This window comes from Taudactylus pleione, unplaced genomic scaffold (genome assembly GCF_031769625.1).
Source record: "Taudactylus pleione unplaced genomic scaffold, aTauple2 ptg000087l, whole genome shotgun sequence".
In the NCBI taxonomy this organism is placed as follows: domain Eukaryota; kingdom Metazoa; phylum Chordata; class Amphibia; order Anura; family Myobatrachidae; genus Taudactylus; species Taudactylus pleione.
In genome coordinates this window covers 9,559,792-9,581,139 of record NW_028284489.1, presented here as the reverse complement: position 1 = coordinate 9,581,139, position 21,348 = coordinate 9,559,792, and the positions used below count along the sequence as shown (strand labels likewise).

Below are 21,348 nucleotides of genomic sequence, written 5' to 3'. Positions count from 1 at the left end.
CTTTACATTAATCCCATATGGACCCGCCTCCTCTCTGGAACACTTGAGGGGGGGGGGGCGCCGTAGCACGCACGTTCTTCGGGCACCCTGGCTACACGCTACTCCTCTGCCAGGGCCGCCTGCATGCATTTGCCCCCTTGGCTAAAAGTTGCCAGCCAGCCCCTGCTGTACACACATTCCAGCGTTTTGCAGGTCTTACTGAAATCGGTGGACACAGTGACTATGACACTATAAAGTCCAGCATAATTTGAGACTACTGCTTCATTTAACTTTTTCACATAAAATGATGCTTGGCTCACATAAATGATGCTCATTTAAAAATGTAAGGAAGATCATGACTGTCTTTATTACGCATTCCTTTTTTTTTGTTTTAAGACTTTTATTACATTGTTTGAAGGCTGGAACAAACTGAAGTGCATTAAAAGTATAAGCCAATGCCTACTTTATGGTTCTCTGCAATACAGTAAATACCCCAAATTACACATTATCCCCTCCTTGATCTTCATTTAGATAAACTGCCAAAAACAAGATCTAATTTTGCACGTGTATTCATAACTAGTACATTACAGGACTCCCATCAGACATTTTGCACCACAGCAGGGGATGCGGTCAATATCCCGGCACATGGCACTTAGAATACCGGCGCCTGCATCCCGAAGACAAGTATCAGGGTTAGGGGGAGGGTTAGGGCTATGCACTAGGGGGGGTTTAGGGCTAGGCACTAGGGGGGAGGGTTAGGGCTAGGCACTAGGGGGGAGGGTTAGGGCTAGGCACTAGGGGGATGGTTAGGGCTAGACACTAGGGGGGGTTAGTTCTAGGCACTACTAGGTACTAGGGGGGAGGGTTAGGGCTAGACACTAGGGGGGTTAGTTCTAGGCACTACTAGGTACTAGGGGGGAGGGTTAGGGCTAGGCACTAGGGGGGGAGGGTTAGGGCTAGGCACTAGGGGGGAGGGTTAGGGCTAGGCACTAGGGGGAGGGTTAGGGCTAGGCACTAGGGGGAGGGTTAGGGCTAGGCACTGGGGGGGTTAGTTCTAGGCACTAGGGGGGGAGGGTTAGGGCTAGGTACTAGGGGGGAGGGTTAGGGCTAGGCACTGGGGGGGAGGGTTAGGGCTAGGCACTAGGGGGGAGGGTTAGGGCTAGGCACTAGGGGGGAGGGTTAGGGTTTTGCACTAGGCAGGGAGGGTTAGGGTCAGGCACTAGGGGGGAGGGTTAGGGCTAGGCACTAGGGGGGAGGGTTAGGGTTTTGCACTAGGCAGGGAGGGTTAGGGTCAGGCAATAGGGGAGGATAGTTTTAGGCACAAGGGAGGGAGACTTAGGATTAGGAGACGGGTTAGGATACTGACCGACAGGTGTCGGTGTCCTAACCCTGTCGGAATGCCGGCTTCTGGAATTTGACCACTGGGATCCCGAGCACCGGCATCCCGTACCCAGTCCCACAGCAGATACCACCATTTTGATGTTTGAAACTTCTGCATATTGAATAAAATCAGATGCATTTTAACAAGAACAGGTGCCAGATGTTATTCTCACTGTGAGAGGAACATTTTTAACACTTAATTGGCTTGTAATGATCCTTTTTAAATTTGGAAGGCCTAGTAACCCTATTAATAGTCACACTTGCCTACTCTCCAAGAATGAAAGAAATGTGACCTGTGTTGTATGGAGCAACAAGAATACCTAAAGAGCTAACTAGTCTGATGCGTATATGTGTATCTGAGATGTTGTTTCGAGAAAGGAAAGAGAGCAAAGAGAAATGGTAAAGAAGAAATGTCTGGCAAATACAAATGTAAAAATCCAAGTATTTAATGGTGGGGAAATGGAGGATGTATAATTCTCCTACAAAATAAAGGGGATGTAAAAGGAAAATGCCTGTATCAACTTAAGGCCTGATGGGTGGCCTGGGAAGTAAGTTGACAGCTGTGGCAGCCCCCTAAGGTGGCAAATAAGTCCAGGTGTGTCTGGGGGGCACCTCTAAGTCTGAACATGGGTGGCAGCGATGTGCAGTGAACCCCTTTAGGGGGCTACTTACCATATGGTACTTTGGGCCTGATTCAGACCCGCTCGCAAGCGCTTGAGCGCTCACAAGTGGGTCGATGGTGGCCTCTGCGCACACGCAGCGGCCGCACTGCACTTGCGCAAGCCCCGGGCATGGTGGGGGGTGGCTTCACAAATGGAGGCGTTCCCAAGCGAACGCCTGCCGTTTGTGGGCGGCCCCACTGACATCACCAGTGATGTCAATGGGAGAGCTTCCGGCTCTATTAGAGCCAGAAGCTCTTTGGGGCTTGTGGCCACGAGACCCTACCACAATTCTGGCCCTTGCTATAGCTGTGGGTGGTCACAGGAGGCCGCACAAAAAAAAAAAGAGCCCTGATTCAGAGCGAGCGCTGCTCTTTCAGAGGGTCCGGCTCTGAATCAGGGCCTGTGTACCTACGTAAATCCTATAGTATATGTATCATACACCCTCCTAGACTTGATGCAATGGGGTGGTTGAGGAAACTGGAGAACCAGTCCCTCTCCGTATGCTGAGATTGCATATGTTACCCCAGCTTGATGTGTGTGTTGACTTACCCTGAGTCCTTGTGATGAGGATGCCCACTCTCAGATGTGGCCGCGTCCAAGAGTGGGCATCCTCATCACAAGGACTCAGGGTAAGTCTCAGTACATGACATTGTGACTGTAGTAACTTTTTTCTGAAGCTGCTGCATACACACATATCAAGCAGGGGGTAAAGTACGCAACGTATACACACACATCAAGCTCGGGTACCGTATGCAATCTCAGCATATGGAGAGGGACTGGTTCTCCAGATTCCTCAACCACCCCATTGCATCAAGTCTATGAGGCCTTAAGTTCATACAGGCATTTTCCTTTTACATCCCCTTTATTTTGTTGGAGAATTATATATCCTCCATTTCCCCACAACATCTCAGATACACATAAGCATTAGACTAGTTAGCTCTTTAGGTATTTTTGTTGCTCCATACAACACAGCGCTTTGTGTCGCATTTCTTTCACATTGTCATTGTCAGACCGGACATCTCTGATGCACAGCAAGCTCCCACTACTGGGTTCATTCTTGAACTGTGCGCTTATCACACTTGTTTTTTTGTATGTACTCTCCAAGAATGTATGAGAGACTCACAACCAGGGGTTAAAGTGTGCCAGAATGGGGCGGAACTGTAGTTGTAATTTGAGGCCCGGCCCAACTCAGCCCGGCCTCAGAAAAAAATATTGGCAGCTGCGGTTTTGTAGACAAGGCACTGCACTAACTGGCCCGGCCACACATCAAGTACAGGCAGCCGCAGCTGCTACTACGCAGTGCTGCGCTGCCTGATTAAGTGATTGGGGGCTGTCGATTGGCTTCCCACTTTGACTGCCCTGCTGTGTGCTGCTCACCAGAGCCGCCATGGGCAGATTTGGTTGCCAGGATGCCGGGCCGGTTCCCATTGGGCTGGTCCTTACAGTGGCCAGCGGCCAGCCTTCCCTCACAACAACAGCCTGCACGGTGACAGGCTGGGCAAAGCAGCGGACAGCCAAACACAGGACCCCAAGCAAGCTGCAAGGGAAGCAAAAAGGAGCAGCAGGTAAGTGTTGGGGAAGGGAGGGAGGAATTTTGGCTGAGACACACGAGGGCTGGGGGGAGGGGGCTGACTGACAGACACACTGGGGGCATGGTACTGAGAAACAGGCTGGGGCTAAGAGACACATTGGGGCTGGGGAATAGAGCTGAGAGAAACATTGGCGCTGGGGAATGGGGCTGAGTGAAACATTGGGGTTGGGGAATGGAGCTGTGAGACACCCTGGGGCTGGGGAATAGAGCTGTGAGACACCCTGGGGCTGATTCAGAGCCGGACGCTATTTGCGAACGGTCGTTCAGAAAAAGAGGCTGGCTATTTAAATTGAGCGCTCGCTCTTTGCTGTCTGTTGATGCCTCTATGTCTGAGCGAGCGAACTAAACATGCGCTCGCTATTTTGTAAAGACGCCCCATGGCCGCTCGCGTCATATGTCATCTCCGCTATTTATTAGATTAATCGAGTACATCGAAAGGCGTATGAACTGCTCGCAGTGCTTGTGGTTGGATTTTCCTACCGCAATCATGCGAACAGTTCAGGCTAAGAAACAACCAAGTGACGTGGCCGATGACGCTGCTTTGTTAATTACGCACACCCTTAAAACGCCCGTTTTGACCGTTTGGCACGCCTGCGTTCGGATCTCCACTCCCCGTTTTCAAGCACCTTCCCCTGTTACCACCCACAAACGCCTCATCCTATCACTCAAATTAGCAGGCACTCGCTACTTTGCGAGCGCACAATTTCTGACCGCAATGACTGGTTGGCACATGCGCATTACGACCCATACACATGCGCAGATGTGCGAACATCGCTCGGAGTGAACAAGCGCCCGCTTACGAGCGGCTCTGAGTCAGGCCCTCAGTGTGTTATTCATGCTCGCGCGAGGCCGAATAGGGCGGCCTCACGCAGATTTTACCTCGCACCGTAAAGCCTGACAGCGGGGACTCGCGCGAAGGGGTCTCGGGGACACCTGTGCGTGGAGTCCCCGCCAATTGAATCCTGACCTGCGCGATAATTAGCCGCGGGAATTGGATAAGCATTTAACTGAGTATCTAACATTAAATTGCAGTGCACATCTGATTAAATTACATCTTATTATGCACAAATACAAACAACAAAAGCAATTGTTATTGCATGACATCAAGCAAACTGCTTTTACTATTACTTGCAAATAACACCAGGACTGTGTCAATATGTGCATATTTTCATATGCAGCCAATTTACAGCAAATTTCATACATTTTATGTTGTGAATGTAACAGTATACATTCAAATAAATCAGCTGTGCCAACACTGTAGCACTATTCATAATTAGAAAGAAATACTGCATAGATTTTGGTGTACAATATACTGTAGCAATCAGGCATTGATTGTGCGATTGTATGGCCGTGAAGCATTTAACAGTATATGACAATGAATTGTATGCATCTTCAATGTGAGTAAATTACAGTTTGTGCAAAAATGCAAGCAGCAAATAAATTATAAAGGGTAAAAAATATATATATATTTTTTTACCTACAAACAGCACTAGTGCTGACGTAAATGTATGTTTTCTCATGTGAGTGTTAACGCAAATATCACATCTTTTATGTCGTGACTTTAACAATATGTATTGAAATAATGTATTTATGTCAAAAAGGAAATGAAAGTATTTTGTTGCTTGAGCTAAAGGCAGACTTATTGTCCATTTACTTTCACGAGTATGTTTCATAAAATGTGATTGAGTAGTTGAGCTTTTGGAGAAACTTGCAAGTGACAAATTGCGCAGTCGCACCTTGTAAACTGAGCCCATAAGAGTGAGGGATTTTTCAGACAACCTATAAAAATAGATACATTTGCCCCAATGCAGTTTTGATCTTCAGAAATGACCCATCCTCTCATTAGTAATTGTGCTTTCTGTTTTCTCTATCTGCCGCAGTACAAATGTGTGCTCTGTCCAATATATTTGCGGTGATCTTCATGCATGTGTTGTGTTGACAAGAGGGCTGCTTTATAGGTTAAACTTACAATGTTTATGTCAAAGAAATAACGGATATCTAGATACAATAAGAGTGATAAATAGGACGGGGGAAGAACAAGTACAGTAAATATACAGGCAAGAGGAAAAGAATACGTGAACAGACAAGGACACACATTTAAATATAAAATAGGGAGTTAGGGTAACAATGAAGAGCTAGTATATGCTCTCATATTTATAGAACACTCCAGGGGTTGAGTTATTAGCAGTGTGTACTGCATGAGAGGCTCATAGCCTCTGGTAAACGAACCCCTGCTTACCTCACAAAGGGTTTGGTGAGAGAAGCGTGAATGAAATTATTCATGTCAGACAGGCGGGTCACTCTGGTTCCTCTTCTGTATTGTGCAAACAGCCAAAGAGAAACTGGAGAACTTGTAATACATGAAAAGGACAGAAACCTTATATCTGGCCCTGCAGTGTACCCTGCACAGAAACGCAGATAATAACACACTCAGCCAGCTCGTATTGTACACAGACTACTGGTAATATATTAGCCAATTTCAGTACATGACTCTTTAGCTTATCAGTCTGAAGCATGGTATCAAGATATACTATAGTATGGCTATTAACAACAGCTGTGGTTGGCATCAAGTGGCATACCATGCTTGTTACGTCAATGACACCTACCACAGTTTTTTTTGTTTTCATTTTCTAGTAGACAAAAATTGCTTCCAATAAAAGGCATCTGGTACAATGGGGGGTTTGTTCAATCCCTCGAATGTTTAAGGGCTGATGTATTGTTGGAGATTTGTTTGTGCACTAATAATGCATATGTATACAGCTATATGTAGATTTTGTCACGCCCTACACGGGAGAAGTGGAATGGGAAGGAAGGGATGGGTTAGTGTAATCGAAGTACAGGAAAGATGTGTTCACATAATTGTCACTGAGGTAGACCTGGATGCAGACGCATATATACTTGCTGCTGGGAGCCGTATCCCTTGTGGGTGCTGAAGGACTGGTGAAGTGATATTCAATGATGAATATCTTATTATCTTAGTCTTATCTAGCCACCGCGGATTGGCTCCAGTTGTTTAATTCATTAGTGTATATTATATGAAGTCACGGATGTCTATTTGCATTACTTAATTGACATTTTCATTTGAACTGCAGTAGGAAAGAAGATTCCGTTTTTAACAGGAAAATTTACAGATGTTTGTATATTATTTAATTTCACTTAATTTAATTTAATTTGTAATTGATATTTGTGCTTGAATTTAACTATACTTTATATAGCAAATGTGATTTTCCAATTTATTTATTACACTGTCAAGACAATATTCACAGTTGCATATATTTTATATATCCATTTTTGTTTTATTGTGTACAAATAGGGTAATGTGCTGTTTGCATTTAGTACTGACACTATTATGCCACATCTCTATGCTTTCTTTATATTACTGTGCTGTGTAAGTATACACACCTTGTTGCTTTTGAGGAAGCCGGGCACATATGCTAGTGTTTGTAGAGCTGGATGCATCATACGATGCACCTGATAGAGCAGAGCATAATTAGTATTTAAATGCAGTGGGATATGGAGTAAATGCATCCAGCCATGCATAACCCTCTAATTATCCAACCATAATTTCAGGGAAAAATGTTAAAATGGGATTTTGGTACCTACCGGTAAATCCTTTTCTCTAATTCCACAGGGGACACTGGAGGTGCTTATGCTGGGGTATAGAGGCGTGGATAACTGGAGCTCGCACTTTAAATAATTTAGAAGTGTGAAGCTCCTCCCCCTCTATGCCCCACCAGCCCTCAGTTTAGAAAATGAAAACCGAGAGGAGATGGAGAACAAGCGGAGAAAACAAAAAAAAGGAGAGAAGAACACACATGACAGAAGCATCCAACATACGGAACGAGCCAAACGGGCAGGCTAAGAGCGCAGAGGTGGGCGTCCAGTGTCCCTTGTGGAATCAGAGAAAAGGATTTACCGGTAGGTACCAAAATCCCATTTTCTCTTTCATCCACTAGGGGACACTGGAGGTGCTTACGCTGGGGACGTCCCAAAGTTTTCCCCACGGGCGGGAGCGCTCTGCGGCGCCTGCAGAACAAGGCGGCCAAAACGGGATGCCGAAGTAGCAAACGTATCAAATTTGTAAAATCTGACAAACGTGTGAATTGAAGACCAAGTAGCCGCACGGCACAATTGTGACGTGGAGGCTCCTCTACCGACCGCCCATGATGCACCCACAGAACGTGTGGAATGAGCCGAAATGGACGAAGGAGGCCGACGGTCAGCACTATCATAAGCCTGATGAATAGTCAGCTGGATCCAACGTGCCAAAGTCTGCTTAGATGCCGGCAAACCCCTCCGAACAGCATCATAGAGGACAAAAAGCGACTCAGACTTACGAGGGACGCTGGCCTGGCAACATAGATGCGGAGAGCTCTAACCACATCCAAGGTAGAAGATCCACCAGAGTCCTCCAGCAACGACGGTACCACAATAGGGTGATTGATATGAAAAGCCGACGCAACCTTGGGAAGGAAGGTGGCTACCGTCCGGAGTTCTGTCCTATCAGCATGAAACACAAGGTAAGGTGGCGTACAGGACAGAGTACCCAATAACTAAACTCTACGAGCCGAAGCGAGAGCCAGGAGGAGGACAGTCTTCCAAGACAAGTACTTAAGATCGACCTCCTCCAAAGGTTCAAACATGGGCGACTGAAGAAACAGAAGCACTAAGTTTAGGTCCCAGGGAGCTATCGGAGGTACAAAAGGAGGCAGCACGCGCAAGACCCCTTGAAGAAACGTCTGCACCTCAGGAATGAGGGCCAATTTTCTTTGAAAGAAAATAGAAGGGCAGAAACCTCCACCTTTAGAGTTCCCAGCCGAAGGCCAGAATCCAGACCCATCTGAAGGAAAAGCAAAAAGCGGGACAACCGAAAAATTCTAGACGGAAGACCCCGACTGGAACACCATGAGATATAAGCACGCCAGATGCGATGATAATGCGTAGCCGAAACTGGCTTCCTGGCGCGTAGCATGGTGGGAATAACCGCACCTGGGATGCCCCTGCGTCTTAGGATATCGGTTTCAAGAGCCACCCCGTTAAACGCAGTTGCGCTAAGTTGGGGTGTACGAATGGACCCTGTTGTAGAAGATCCGGGCGTAAAGGAAGGGGCCACGGATCGTCTGACAATAGGGACCGAAGGTCCGCGAAACCAACTTCTCTGAGGCCAGTTCGGAGCTTCGAGAATTACAGAGGCTGATTTTGTTTTATCCTTTTTAGAAGACGAGGAAGAAGCGGAATCAGAGGAAAAAGGTAAACGAAGTCGTAGATCCACGGACTTGTCAGGGCGTCTACCGCTTCCGCCTGCGGATCCCGAGTTCTTGAGACGTATACTGGGAGCTGACAATTCAATTGCGACGCCATGAGGTCCACCTGAGGACATCCCCATCGACGTATCAGCGCGTTGAACACCTCTGGATGAAGCTTCCATTCCCTGGGATGCATATCCTGTCGACTCAGGTAATCTGCTTCCCAGTTGTCCACACCCGGGATGAATACCGCCGACAGGATTACTGACTGTTTTTCGGCCCACCGAAGGATCTGAGTTACTTCCCGCATAGCCATGCGACTCCGAGTCCCTCCTTGGCGGTTGATGTAAGCGACGGCCGTCGCGTTGTCGGACTGAACTCTTACCGGACGAGCCTTTAGAAAGTCTGTTGCCTCTATCAGAGCATTGTAAATCGCTCTGAGTTCCAACACATTTATGGGCCACTTCTGTTCTAGAGGGGACCATCGACCCTGAAAGTGATAATCGAGGACTACTGCTCCCCATCCTTCGAAGGCTGGCATCCGTTGGTAAGATGATCCAGTCCCACACTCCGAATCTTCTGCCTGCTAACAGATTGTTGGATTGTGTCCACCAAAGAAGGGCCACTCTGGTAACCGGGCTCAAACGGATCTGTCGATGAAGAAGCAGATGAGACCCTGACCCCTGTGCTAGCAGGTCCAGCTGAAACACCCTGGAGTGGAACCGGCCGAACTGTAGTGCCTCGAAAGCTGCTATCATCTTCCCCAAGAGACGCAGACAAAGAAGCAGGGACACCTTCCTTGTTCTGAGGACCAGCTGAACTAACAACCAGATATCCCGGGCCTTGTCTATTGGAAGAAAAACCCGTTGTGAGGCCGTATCCAAGATCATGCCCAGAAACAGAAGTTTCTGGGACGGATTGAGATTTGATTTCTTGAAGTTGATTATCCAACCGTGTTGGATTAGGGTCTGATATGTCAGTAATGCCTGATTTGATAGAAGAGATACCGATGGAGCCTTGAATAACAGGTTGTCCAAATAAGGGATTATGGCCCTCATTCAGAGCCGTTCGCTATTTGCGGTCGTTCGTTCAAAAACAAGGGGTGGCTATTCAAATGATCCGTTCGCACATTGCAGTCTGTTCACACCTCTAAGTCTGAACGAGCGAGCAAAACATACGCTCGTTTTTTTGATAAAAACGCCCCCTGGCCGCTCGCACCATACGTCATGTCCGCTATTTATTAGATTAATCGAGTACATCATACAATGTATGAACTGCTCGCTATTCTTGTGGTTGGTTTTTTCAACCGCTATTTTGCGAGCAGTTCTGAGTTAAAAAAAAACAAATGACGTGGTCAATGACGCTGCTGTATTAATTATGCACTCCCTTAAAACGCCCGTTTTGACCTTTAAGCACGCCTGCATTCGAATTCCACTCCCCCGTTTTCAAACACCTTCCCCTGTTACCACCCACATACGCCTCATTCTGTCACTCAAAATAGCTGGCACTCGCTATATAGCGTACAAACGATTTTCGGCCGCACTGACTGGTTCGCGCATGCGTACTAAAACCCGTACACATGCGCAGATGTGCGAACATCGCTCGGAACGAGCGTACTGCCGCTAGCGAGCGGCTCTGAATGAGGGCCAATGTTCACTCCTGATGACCGAAGGAGAGCGATCATGACTGACATGAGTTTGGTGAAGACACGGGGAGCCGAGGATAACCCGAACGGCAACGCCCGAAACTGATAATGATCCTTCAATATGGCGAAACGCAGAAAAGCCTGGTGAGGTTCCCAAATGGGGACATGGAGATATGCATCCTTGATATCCAGGGATAATAGGAACTCCCCTGGTTCCAAGCTCGCTATGACTGACTGCAGAGACTCCATTTTGAAGTGATAAATCTTCAGATACAGGTTCAAAGACTTGAGGTTTAAGATGGGCCTGACCGAGCCATCTGGTTTTGGTACTACAAACAGGATCGAGTAAAACCCCAAACCTCTCTGATGCTCCGGAACCGGAACTAGTACAGATGATACTACTAGAGACTGGATAGCCTCCTATAAAACCTAGGCCTTGCTTGCAGGCACTGGCATACTTGTGGTGAAGAACCGAGGTGGAGGGGGGACTTCGAAGTCTATTCGGTACCCCATGGAAATTAAGTCTGCGGATCCACGGTTCTGTAGAGGTCTGGTTCCAAACCTGTTGAAAGTTTTGCAGGCGGGCTCCCACTGCAGGAGGTCCCAGGTGGGATGGAAGACCGTCATGCCACCTGCTTTTCCGCTGGTTTAGGCTCTGGTCTACGTGCAACAGGGTGTGGACGACCTCTACCTCTGCCACCTCTATGTTGCGTGGGAGTACCTCTGGCTCTACCACGAAAGGAATGTGGCGCACGAAAGGAATGAAACGAAGGTCCATTGTAAGGTCTTCTGGGAGCCGGAGCAACCGACGGGAGGAAGGAAGACTTACCCCCCTGTGGCTTGAGATATCCATTTGTCTAATTCCAGGCCAAACAGCCTGTCGCCATTGAATGGCGCGCAACCAGAGGGCTCTGCGGCCCGAAATAGCAGAAGCAGATATGCAAGCACTAATCTGACTGATATCTTTTGACGCTTCTCCCAGGTAAACTGCAGACTCACGGATATGTTCTGCTAGTAGGCGTACCGGTAATGAACTGGTCAGCCCAGCAAACCACCGCTTTGTTAACCCAAGTAGTAACAAGGGTGGGCCTAAGTTGAGCACCTGCTGCATTATAAATAGATCTTAGCGTTGTCTCCAATTTACGATCCAAAGGATCTTTTAGTACTGTAGCTCCCGACTACTGGGAGTGCCTCTTAGAGAGACGGGAGACTGACGCATCTACTGGAGGGGGTGTTTCCCACTTTTCCATCATGGATGATGGAAAAGGATAGCTAGACGTAAACCGGCGCGGAATTTGGAACCGTTTATCCGGTTGCTTCCAGGCCACTGAGAGCTGCTGTTGAAGTTGCTGTGAGAACGGAAAAACCGCAGAGCTCTTTGGTTGTTCATGAAATAATTCACACTCCTGGGATGCAGGTATTACATCCTCAGGTAGATTCAGAACTTTTCTGACCGCCAAAATTAGAGATTCCACCCCGGGAGATGTGTACTCTAATTCTTGAGGGGAAGCGTCCTGTAACGCTTCCTCCAATTCCCCTTCTGTTTCCTCCGTAGCGAGGACTTCTTCGTCCGACTCTTCTGATTGGAGAACAGTCGCCAGAGTACGCTTTTGTGTGGGTCTTTGGTAGGAGGTGGAGGGTGCAGGCACCACTGTACCCATAACCTGTACCAGGGTGTCTAGAGACTTGGTTAGCCCCGCCAGCCAGGGAGGTTGAGACTTACATGCCTCAGCTAACTCAGACGTTAAATCCGTCATTACTCCTACCATGTCAGCGGCCCATGGGGGAGCAGGTGAGGCAGTAATAGCCATAGGTGGATCTATTGCTATACAAGCATCACATAACGTGGACCCAGCAGCATGCGGCTTGGATAGTTTGTTGTTACACTTAGAACAGACAAACATCTTTTGAGCCGCTTTTGTTCTGTTTGACATGGATACACACAGTCACCCAGACACAGAGGGACAGAAATTAAATTAGAAATAAAACAGAAGGCTGGTTTGGGACACAGAGGAAGAGGCACTCCCCACTCTTTCCCACAGATTAGATTCCCTGCCAAACACCCCAGTGTTACTCACAACCTCTTGCTAGGGATGTAGTCAGGATAATCAGCCTTCTGTATATACTGCATACACCTGTAGTGGAGAGATGCAGTCTTTAAAACAGGTTAAACACGGCAGCCACGCTGTGCACACAGCCGCTGCCGCGTTATCTAGACAGGGAGCCTGCTCTATTGAGACAGGGAGCCCGCGCTGTTAGGCTCCGCCCCCTTTCTTTATGCCCTAAGGGCCGGAAAATGGCTGTCCCCGCCTGCAGGATCATCTCCCCCCTGTGCAAGCCCCGCTGAGTAGGAGCCGCTAGCCGCGCTCATCAGCGGGGAGAGGGGAGTCAGTGTAATCAATGAGCAGCGCTATCGCGCTCTCTGAAGCCAGCGCTGGCCGCGGGACAGGAGGCGGGGGATGTGCATGTGATTCATACTCACTGCGCTCCCTCTCCGGACGGCTCCGTTTCCTCCGTTCTGAACAGCACTTACATGAAGGCAGCTGTGGTGTGTGTGCTGAGTGCGGCATTAAGGAGCTGTCAGATGCTTTTGGTTAAGCACTGCACACTCCTTCCTGTAACCCAGGAGGTTAACAGGGTGCCAGTAAGAAAAAATATGTAAAAGATGTCTTAAAATAAGAAAGAAAAACTAAAAATAAAATATATATGAAATAAAAGAAATAAATTATGTGGCTTGCTGGAGCACAGCAGGTTGTGACCAGCTCCAAGGGCACATTTTCTAAACTGAGGGCTGGTGGGGCATAGAGGGGGAGGAGCTTCACACTTCTAAATTATTTAAAGTGCCAGCTACAGTTATCCACGCCTCTATACCCCAGCGTAAGCACCTCCAGTGTCCCCTAGTGGATGAAAGAGAAAAGGGGAGTTGGTTCACTTTGTGCAGCAGCAGCAGCGAGAGACTGGCACATGGGTGTCTGAGGTTGACTAGCTGATTATAAAAATGATTCAATGCAGTCAATGTATGTATGGTATATCACTGATACCATGACTTGTACAGTGTAATATAATTGGAATGCTCAGTGTGTGTAATACATCTGCTATATTGATTTGACTAATTTCTTGATTTTCACTTGTGAATTTTAGTTAATAACATATTAACTAAAATTCACAAGTGAAAATCAGGAAAATATTCCTCTACGTGAGCAATGGGTTTGAATTCAAATAACAATTATTCTGCCTTGAGATACAGATAGATATAGATAGATAGACAGAGAGAGAGAGAGAGAGAGAGAGAGAGAGAGAGAGAGAGAGAGAGAGAGAGAGAGAGAGAGAGAGAGATGATACTTATTTTCGGGAAATTATATATGATTACCATAAATCTTTATTTTTGTTGTTCTTATTTTAGTTACTTTGATGTGTCTCTATTCTCTGATTTCTTGGCATCATCTTCCTGACATCAGCGTTAATGTCAGTTGCATTATACACAAAGGAGGAAGAAGAAGGCTATAGAAGGAGACAGATCTATAGGGAAGGAAACTGTCAGTGTAGCTTTGGGGACAGAAATGAAAAGGTCATTACGAAATGTCCTGTATTTTAAAGACATTAAAAGCTTAAAGACATTAAAAGCTTACACACGCTATACTGTATGTGTTGTACTGCAGTATAACACATTTAAATAGAAAACACAGTAGATGGATATAACAGTAGAAAATATTATTTTTAGCGTCACTATTCCCACAACATTGGTACCATATTTTGGAACACATCCAAATCTATCCCCAGTATGTATAAGGTAACTTACAGTGGGTTCTAAGTGAGCTTCAAAGACTTGTTGGAGCTTGATATGCATATACCCTGCCGTTTTTAGTAGTGTTAGAAAATGCAAATGTAATTCCAGTAGGTGCCTTGCCAAATGGTGATCTAAAAATTCAGTGGAAACCCAGAGCAAAAGTCATGTTATACGCCTATCTTCCCATGTCTGAGTGTGTGCATGTGTTAATCCATCCAACTGGCATTTTCTTTGTGGGATGAGACTTTCTGATGACTGCACAATAATCCAGCTGTTCCCAACTTAGGTAACTCTACATGCTAAAATAGATTGCACTGATATCTACACAATCTCAGGTGCCCGCTGTTACATTCACGGGCGCCCATTACTACAGCTGCGGGTGAAAACAATTGAATATAATTAGGTAAGTGGGTGATCCACATGTGATGGCTGGTGACTGATTTTAGTTTTTTCCTTTTTCAACATTTGTACTACAGACCTAGTACAAAGCACCTGCCTACATGACCACCAAGAAGCACAATGGGGATGTGCGCTATCCTATGGGTCAGACAGACAAATAAGTCTTTTATTGTAGACAATGTGAACTTTAATAATTTGTCAGATCTAGTTTACTTATAATGTCTGCAGATTTACTATTTCCATAAAAACGATGGGTAAAGTCTTATAAGAAGAATATTTCACACACTCAATCCTTAGACTTCAAATAAGACACAATTAAAAGATTTATGCACAATGGGGTTAAGGGGGTCATTCAGACCCACTCGCAAGCGGCGGTACGCTCGCAAGTGGGTCGATGTTCCCCACTGCGCATGCGCACGACGGAGGGAGCTACGTCGTTCACATGCGCGAGACCCGGACTGCGACAGCCAAGCTGTCGCTCCGGGTCTCGCACCAAAGGGGGCGTGCTGTCGATGGTGACTGACAGCATGCCCCCTTTGGTGGGCGTGGCAGGGGCGTGTCTGCCAGACGGAGGCGTTCCCATGGGAACGCCTACCATCTGAAGCCGGCCCCACTGACATCACTAGTGATGTCAGTGGGAGTGATTTTGGCTCTGATAGAGCCGAAATCACTCCAGGGCTTGTGGCTGGGAAACCCTACTGCAGGGTTTCCGTCGCAAGTCCGATGGTCAAGACCATCGTGACCATCTTTTTGGACGCTCGTATATGCTGTGGGTGGTCACCCACAGCTATACGAGCGTCCAGGAGGACGCTCAATTTTAATGGAGGAGGGCCCTGATTAAGAGCGAGTGCTCTGGTCAGAGCGTCCGGCTCTGAATCAGGCCCTAAGTCCCTTTAAAGGAGGATAGTTTTATCCTTCACCACAGATAAGCTGATCTTCTATTTTTTTTTATAATGTAAAAACATTAATCATTGTGGGCACGAGATCTATCCCCTCCCCCATCCCACAGAAATAACATATACCGCCATGATTTTACTCATTTTATGTGAATCTATTAATAATGTTTTTATTATTGTTGAGATACATTGATGATATATGGTATTTATAATAATGCTGAAGTGTACCATTTAAACCAATACCTGGTATTTGGATTCATATCACCTGATGTTTGCTGAGGCTACAACCTCTGCACCGTACATTTGTTTAGATCCCAAATAAGGTAAACATTTTCTATGTTCTTTACTTCCACTTTTCCTGATCATTTTGCTGAGTTATTGTGAACATTTTTATTTAATGATTCTCACTGTATAAAAGAGACCTATAAATGCCCTACACAAGAGAGAAAGTAGAAGCAGAATATGATCTATACCATTTACAATCCGGTTTCCATGCTATAGAACATGGAGCCTCCTTTATGATCCCCAGCTTTTCCATTTACTTAATGGCCTCCACCTGGCACTCTATGTTCTTTATTAAATCTTTACACTTGTGAATGTCTTGGTATGAAGTAGTATATTGTAAATAATGCATTTTATATTTGAAACCACAAAAAGGCATTACTGCCACAGCAAAAAACACCAAGGGCTGTATTCAATTAGGCTGCGAAAAGTCGGAATCGCCGATGACGTCATTTTCGCATGTTTCAATTATCCCCGTATTCAATGTCAAAGAGTTTTCGCTGGTGTGAAAAATCTTTGAAAAAAAACAGGGATAAGTTTTCACCATGTTTTACATGGCGAAAAAAAGGGCAGAATTGGGGTTTAGGAGTGCAGGCTATTAAAAAAATAGCCTGCACCCGTGGGAATAGCCCCTAAAAACGAACTGTGTCAAAAAAAGTTAAAAAATAGGGACACCCCAAAAAATTATTTTAATTTTGGGGTAAAAAAAAATAAAATATGGGAAACAAGTTTTTAAATAGCCAAATTAATTCCGGGGGGTTCCCAAGTATGCGGCAGGTGTTTTAAAGAATGCGGGTGGTAGCAGCAGGTGAATTTTTGAAGAATTCTCAAAATGCACTTTAGGGACTTAAAAATATGCTTGCCCCATTTTTCATGTACCCCAAATTTGATGGGCATATTTTTTTTGCAAAAAAAACCCTAAGTGCTATTCTTCACAGGCACAAAAAAGCACCTGCCGCGGCTATTTAAAAACCCGACTTCCCTTCAGCAGCCAATAGTGATCCCCAATGTCTGGACATCTTTAGGGGGGTCTCAGGGACAATTCCCGAAAATTCCCATTTTTTGCGAAACCTACCTTTCCGCCAGCTCCTGTTTTCGCACATTCCTAATTGAATACGGGGATAAAGCGGGCACGCGTCCGATACTTTATCCCCGGAAAACCTCCGATGTGGAGCGAAAAGTCCAGCACAGACTTTTCGCTCCCTAATTGAATATGGCCCCGAGGCTTGAAAGAGACCATATTCATGGTTATATTGTTTATGATTCGCATTAAATGATTTTATTATTTAAGGTATATCCTACAATTTGACTGATGAATTAAAAACAATAAAAATCAGAACATATTTAAGTATTACTTCATTGGCCTCCACTGAAAAGACATTCCATAGTCTACATTTATCTCTCTTCCAAAGAGCTCTAAACGTGTAACACTTGCAGCGATATCCTTAGTACATGAATACATTTCCAAGCAATAAGAAAACTTTGCATTTCTGTTGCTGTACAATCCTGTTGAACCTCTCAGCACCGCGGACACTTCCTCCCCTCCTCTGTCAGTACACATAAGAGCAGACTGAGTGGATGATATACTATCACTTGTGGTACACATGTGCACAGACAAAAGCTACTGACTAAGAAAACCTTAGTACACAGTGTTGTACAATAGCACATTGGACTTAAAAGTATATTGGCAATTTGAGGTGCTTTCCACATGAAAGCATATAATTTAATAATATCAAACAAGTGGAAGTTCTTTTTATTTAGGGCACAGATAGAAAGGCAGATCAGATAAGTGCAGCAGAAGCCGTAACTAGGGTAGTGCGACCTGTGCCATGGCACAGGGCACCGCAGGGCAGGGGGCGTTATCATTCTCACTTGTAGCTTCCTCTGATTTTATCCCCAGCATCTCCTGGCTGCCCCAGGAGTACCTCTATCTCTTCCCTGGCCCTTCTCCATGAAGCCATGGCCCTTTTTCAGTTGCACTATCTTACGTCCCTATTTAAAAAATGGACGGGGGGTACCAATGCTCTTTCTGGCACAGGGCACCAAAAAGTCTAGTTACGTCTCTGAGTAGACGTTCCATGTTATTGGCAGAATACACATAAAGGAAGGTGGCAGATATTATCAGAACATTTTATAAGAAATTGATCCACAGCAGTATGGAAATATGAGAAACACTCATTCACTCATTTCAATGCAGCTGACACAACCAAGATGGAAAGCACTGTGAATAACTGAATGCTGGATGTCATATATTGTCACGGCAGGCTGTGTGAGTTCAGTATGCTGTTATTAGCTGCCCTCGCATTTGTTCCCAAGTCATTTTACATGTAATTACTCTGCAAATGTACAGAGGCCACAACTTCTGTTTTATGGATCTGGATATCTGGCTTTTGGCTACCCTGCTGTACAGTATATAGTCATCTATTAAATATAAATCCCCAGGTACAGTATATAATGTTTGATTGTTCTTTTATGTGTGGTGTGATTATGTGTTCTGTGACTTAGAATAAAACCTTTATGATTCATGTGCAGTGCATAATGTGACTTAAGAACCTTGTCAAATGCTTGTCAGTGTAAATATGCATAAATAGGTCATGCATGTGACATACCAACCTTAGTTTCACTAACCATCTGTGAGGGTGATATTCTAATAATATCAGATATAACATGTAATATCCTCTTATCAAACAGAGAATGACATACTGTTATAAGGAGGCTGCGTGTGATGTAATGTATTGACTGTCAGCATGACATATTGTAATTTGTTATTAGCAGTGTGCTTATGTTCTGTTTACAGTGCAAAATACTTTGAATAGCTTGGAATTTGTTAAATAAAAAGGCAGCATGTGTAGTATATTAATGTTTCATGTTTTTGCTGTGAAGCTAGGAAAATGTATCATGCATTGTTTTCAGTAAGCTGTTGTATGTTTTTATTGACAATAAGTGTGTGATTATGTGTAAGCGTGAACAAAGAGCAATGTATAAATACAAAGTCTTGTGTATATGTAAGGATCAAAAAGATACATAGCTGTACCAGTCCTTTAAACATTTGTAAAAAAGTGCAAACACAATTTTGTAAACATTCAATTCAACAAAGGTGTGCTCACATACTCAGACACACAACACGCCATGCACACATTCTCTACACACACATATTATAGTACACCTGTGCTCACATACTCAGACACACAACACGCCATGCACACATTCTCTACACACACATATTATAATACACCTGTGCTCACATACTCAGACACACAACACGCCATGCACACATTCTCTACACACACATATTATAGTACACCCGTGCTCACATACTCAGACACACAACACGCCATGCACACATTCTCTACACATACATATTATAGTACACCTGTGCTCACATACTCAGACACACAACACGCCATGCACACATTCTCTACACACACGTATTATAATACACCTGTGCTCACATACTCAGACACACAACACGCCATGCACACATTCTCTACACACACATATTATAGTACACCTGTGCTCACATACTCAGACACACAACACGCCATGCACACATTCTCTACACACACATATTATAGTACTCCTGTGCTCACATACTCAGACACACAACACGCCATGCACACATTCTCTACACACACATTATAGTACTCCTGGGCTCACATACTCAGACACACAACACGCCATGCACACATTCTCTACACAGACATATTATAGTACACCTGTGCTCACATACTCAGACACACCACACGCCATGCACACATTCTCTACACACACACATTATAGTGCACCTGTGTTCACATACTCAGACATGCAACACGCCATGCACACATTCTCTACACACACATATTATAGTACACCTGTGCTCACATACTCAGACACACAACACACCATGCACACATTCTCTACACACACATATTATAGTACACCTGTGCTCACATACTCAGACATACAACACGCCATGCACACATTCTCTACACACACATATTATAGTACACCTGTGCTCACATACTCAGACACACAACACGCCATGCACACATTCTCTACACACACATATTATAGTACACCTGTGCTCACATACTCAGACACACAACACACCATGCACACATTCTCTACACACACATATTATAGTACTCCTGTGCTCACATACTCAGACATGCAACACGCCATGCACACATTCTCTACACACACATATTATAGTACAACTGTGCTCACATACTCAGACACACAACACGCCATGCACACATTCGTTACATACACATATTATAGTACACCTGTGCTCACATACTCAGACACACAACACATCATGCACACATTCTCTACACATACATATTATAGTACTCCTGTGCTCACATACTCAGACATGCAACACGCCATGCACACATTCTCTACACACACATATTATAGTACACCTGTGCTCACATACTCAGACACACTACACATCATGCACACATTCTCTACACATACACACACATATTATAGTACACCTGTGCTCACATTCTCAGACACACAACACACCTTGCAAATTCTCTACACACACATATTATATTGTACCTATGCTCACATACTCAGACACACAACACGCCATGCACACATTCTTTACACACACATATTATAGTACACCTGTGCTCACATACTCAAACACACAACACGCCATGCACACATTCTCTACATACACATATTATAGTACACCTGTGCTCACATACTCAGACACACAACACGCCATGCACACATTCTTTACATACACATATTATAGTACACCTGTGCTCACATACTCAGACACACAACACGTCATGCACACATTCTCTACACACACACATATTATAGTACACCTGTGCTCACATACTCAAACACACAACACGCCATGCACACATTTTCTACATACACATTATAGTACACCTGTGCACACATACTCAGACACACAACACGCCATGCACATATTCTTTACACACACATATTATAGTACACCTGTGCTCACATACTCAAACACACAACACGCCATGCACACATTTTCTACATACACATTATAGTACACCTGTGCACACATACTCAGACACACAACACGCCATGCACATATTCTTTACACACACATATTATAGTACACCTGTACTCACATACTCAGTCACACAACATGCCATGCACACATTCTCTACACATACATATTATAGTACACCTGTGCTCACATACTCAGACACACAACACGCCATGCACACATTCTCTACACACACATATTATAGTACACCTGTGCTCACATACTCAGACACACAACACGCCATGCACACATTCTCTACACACACATATTATAGTACACCTGTGCTCACATACTCAGACATACAACATGCCATGCACACATTCTCTACACAGACATATTATAGTACACCTGTGCTCACATACTCAGACACACAACACGCCATGCACACATTCTCTACACACACATATTATAGTACACCTGTGCTCACATACTCAGACACACAACACGCCATGCAC

At 45.1% G+C, this 21,348-nt stretch overlaps 1 protein-coding gene across 1 annotated transcript in view; it reads right to left on the bottom strand.

Moving 5' to 3' along the window:
* The window catches only part of LINGO3 (leucine rich repeat and Ig domain containing 3), a 77,537-nt gene that overhangs the window by 55,421 nt on the left and 768 nt on the right, over positions 1–21,348 (bottom strand). The gene's annotated exons all lie outside the window — the stretch shown is intronic.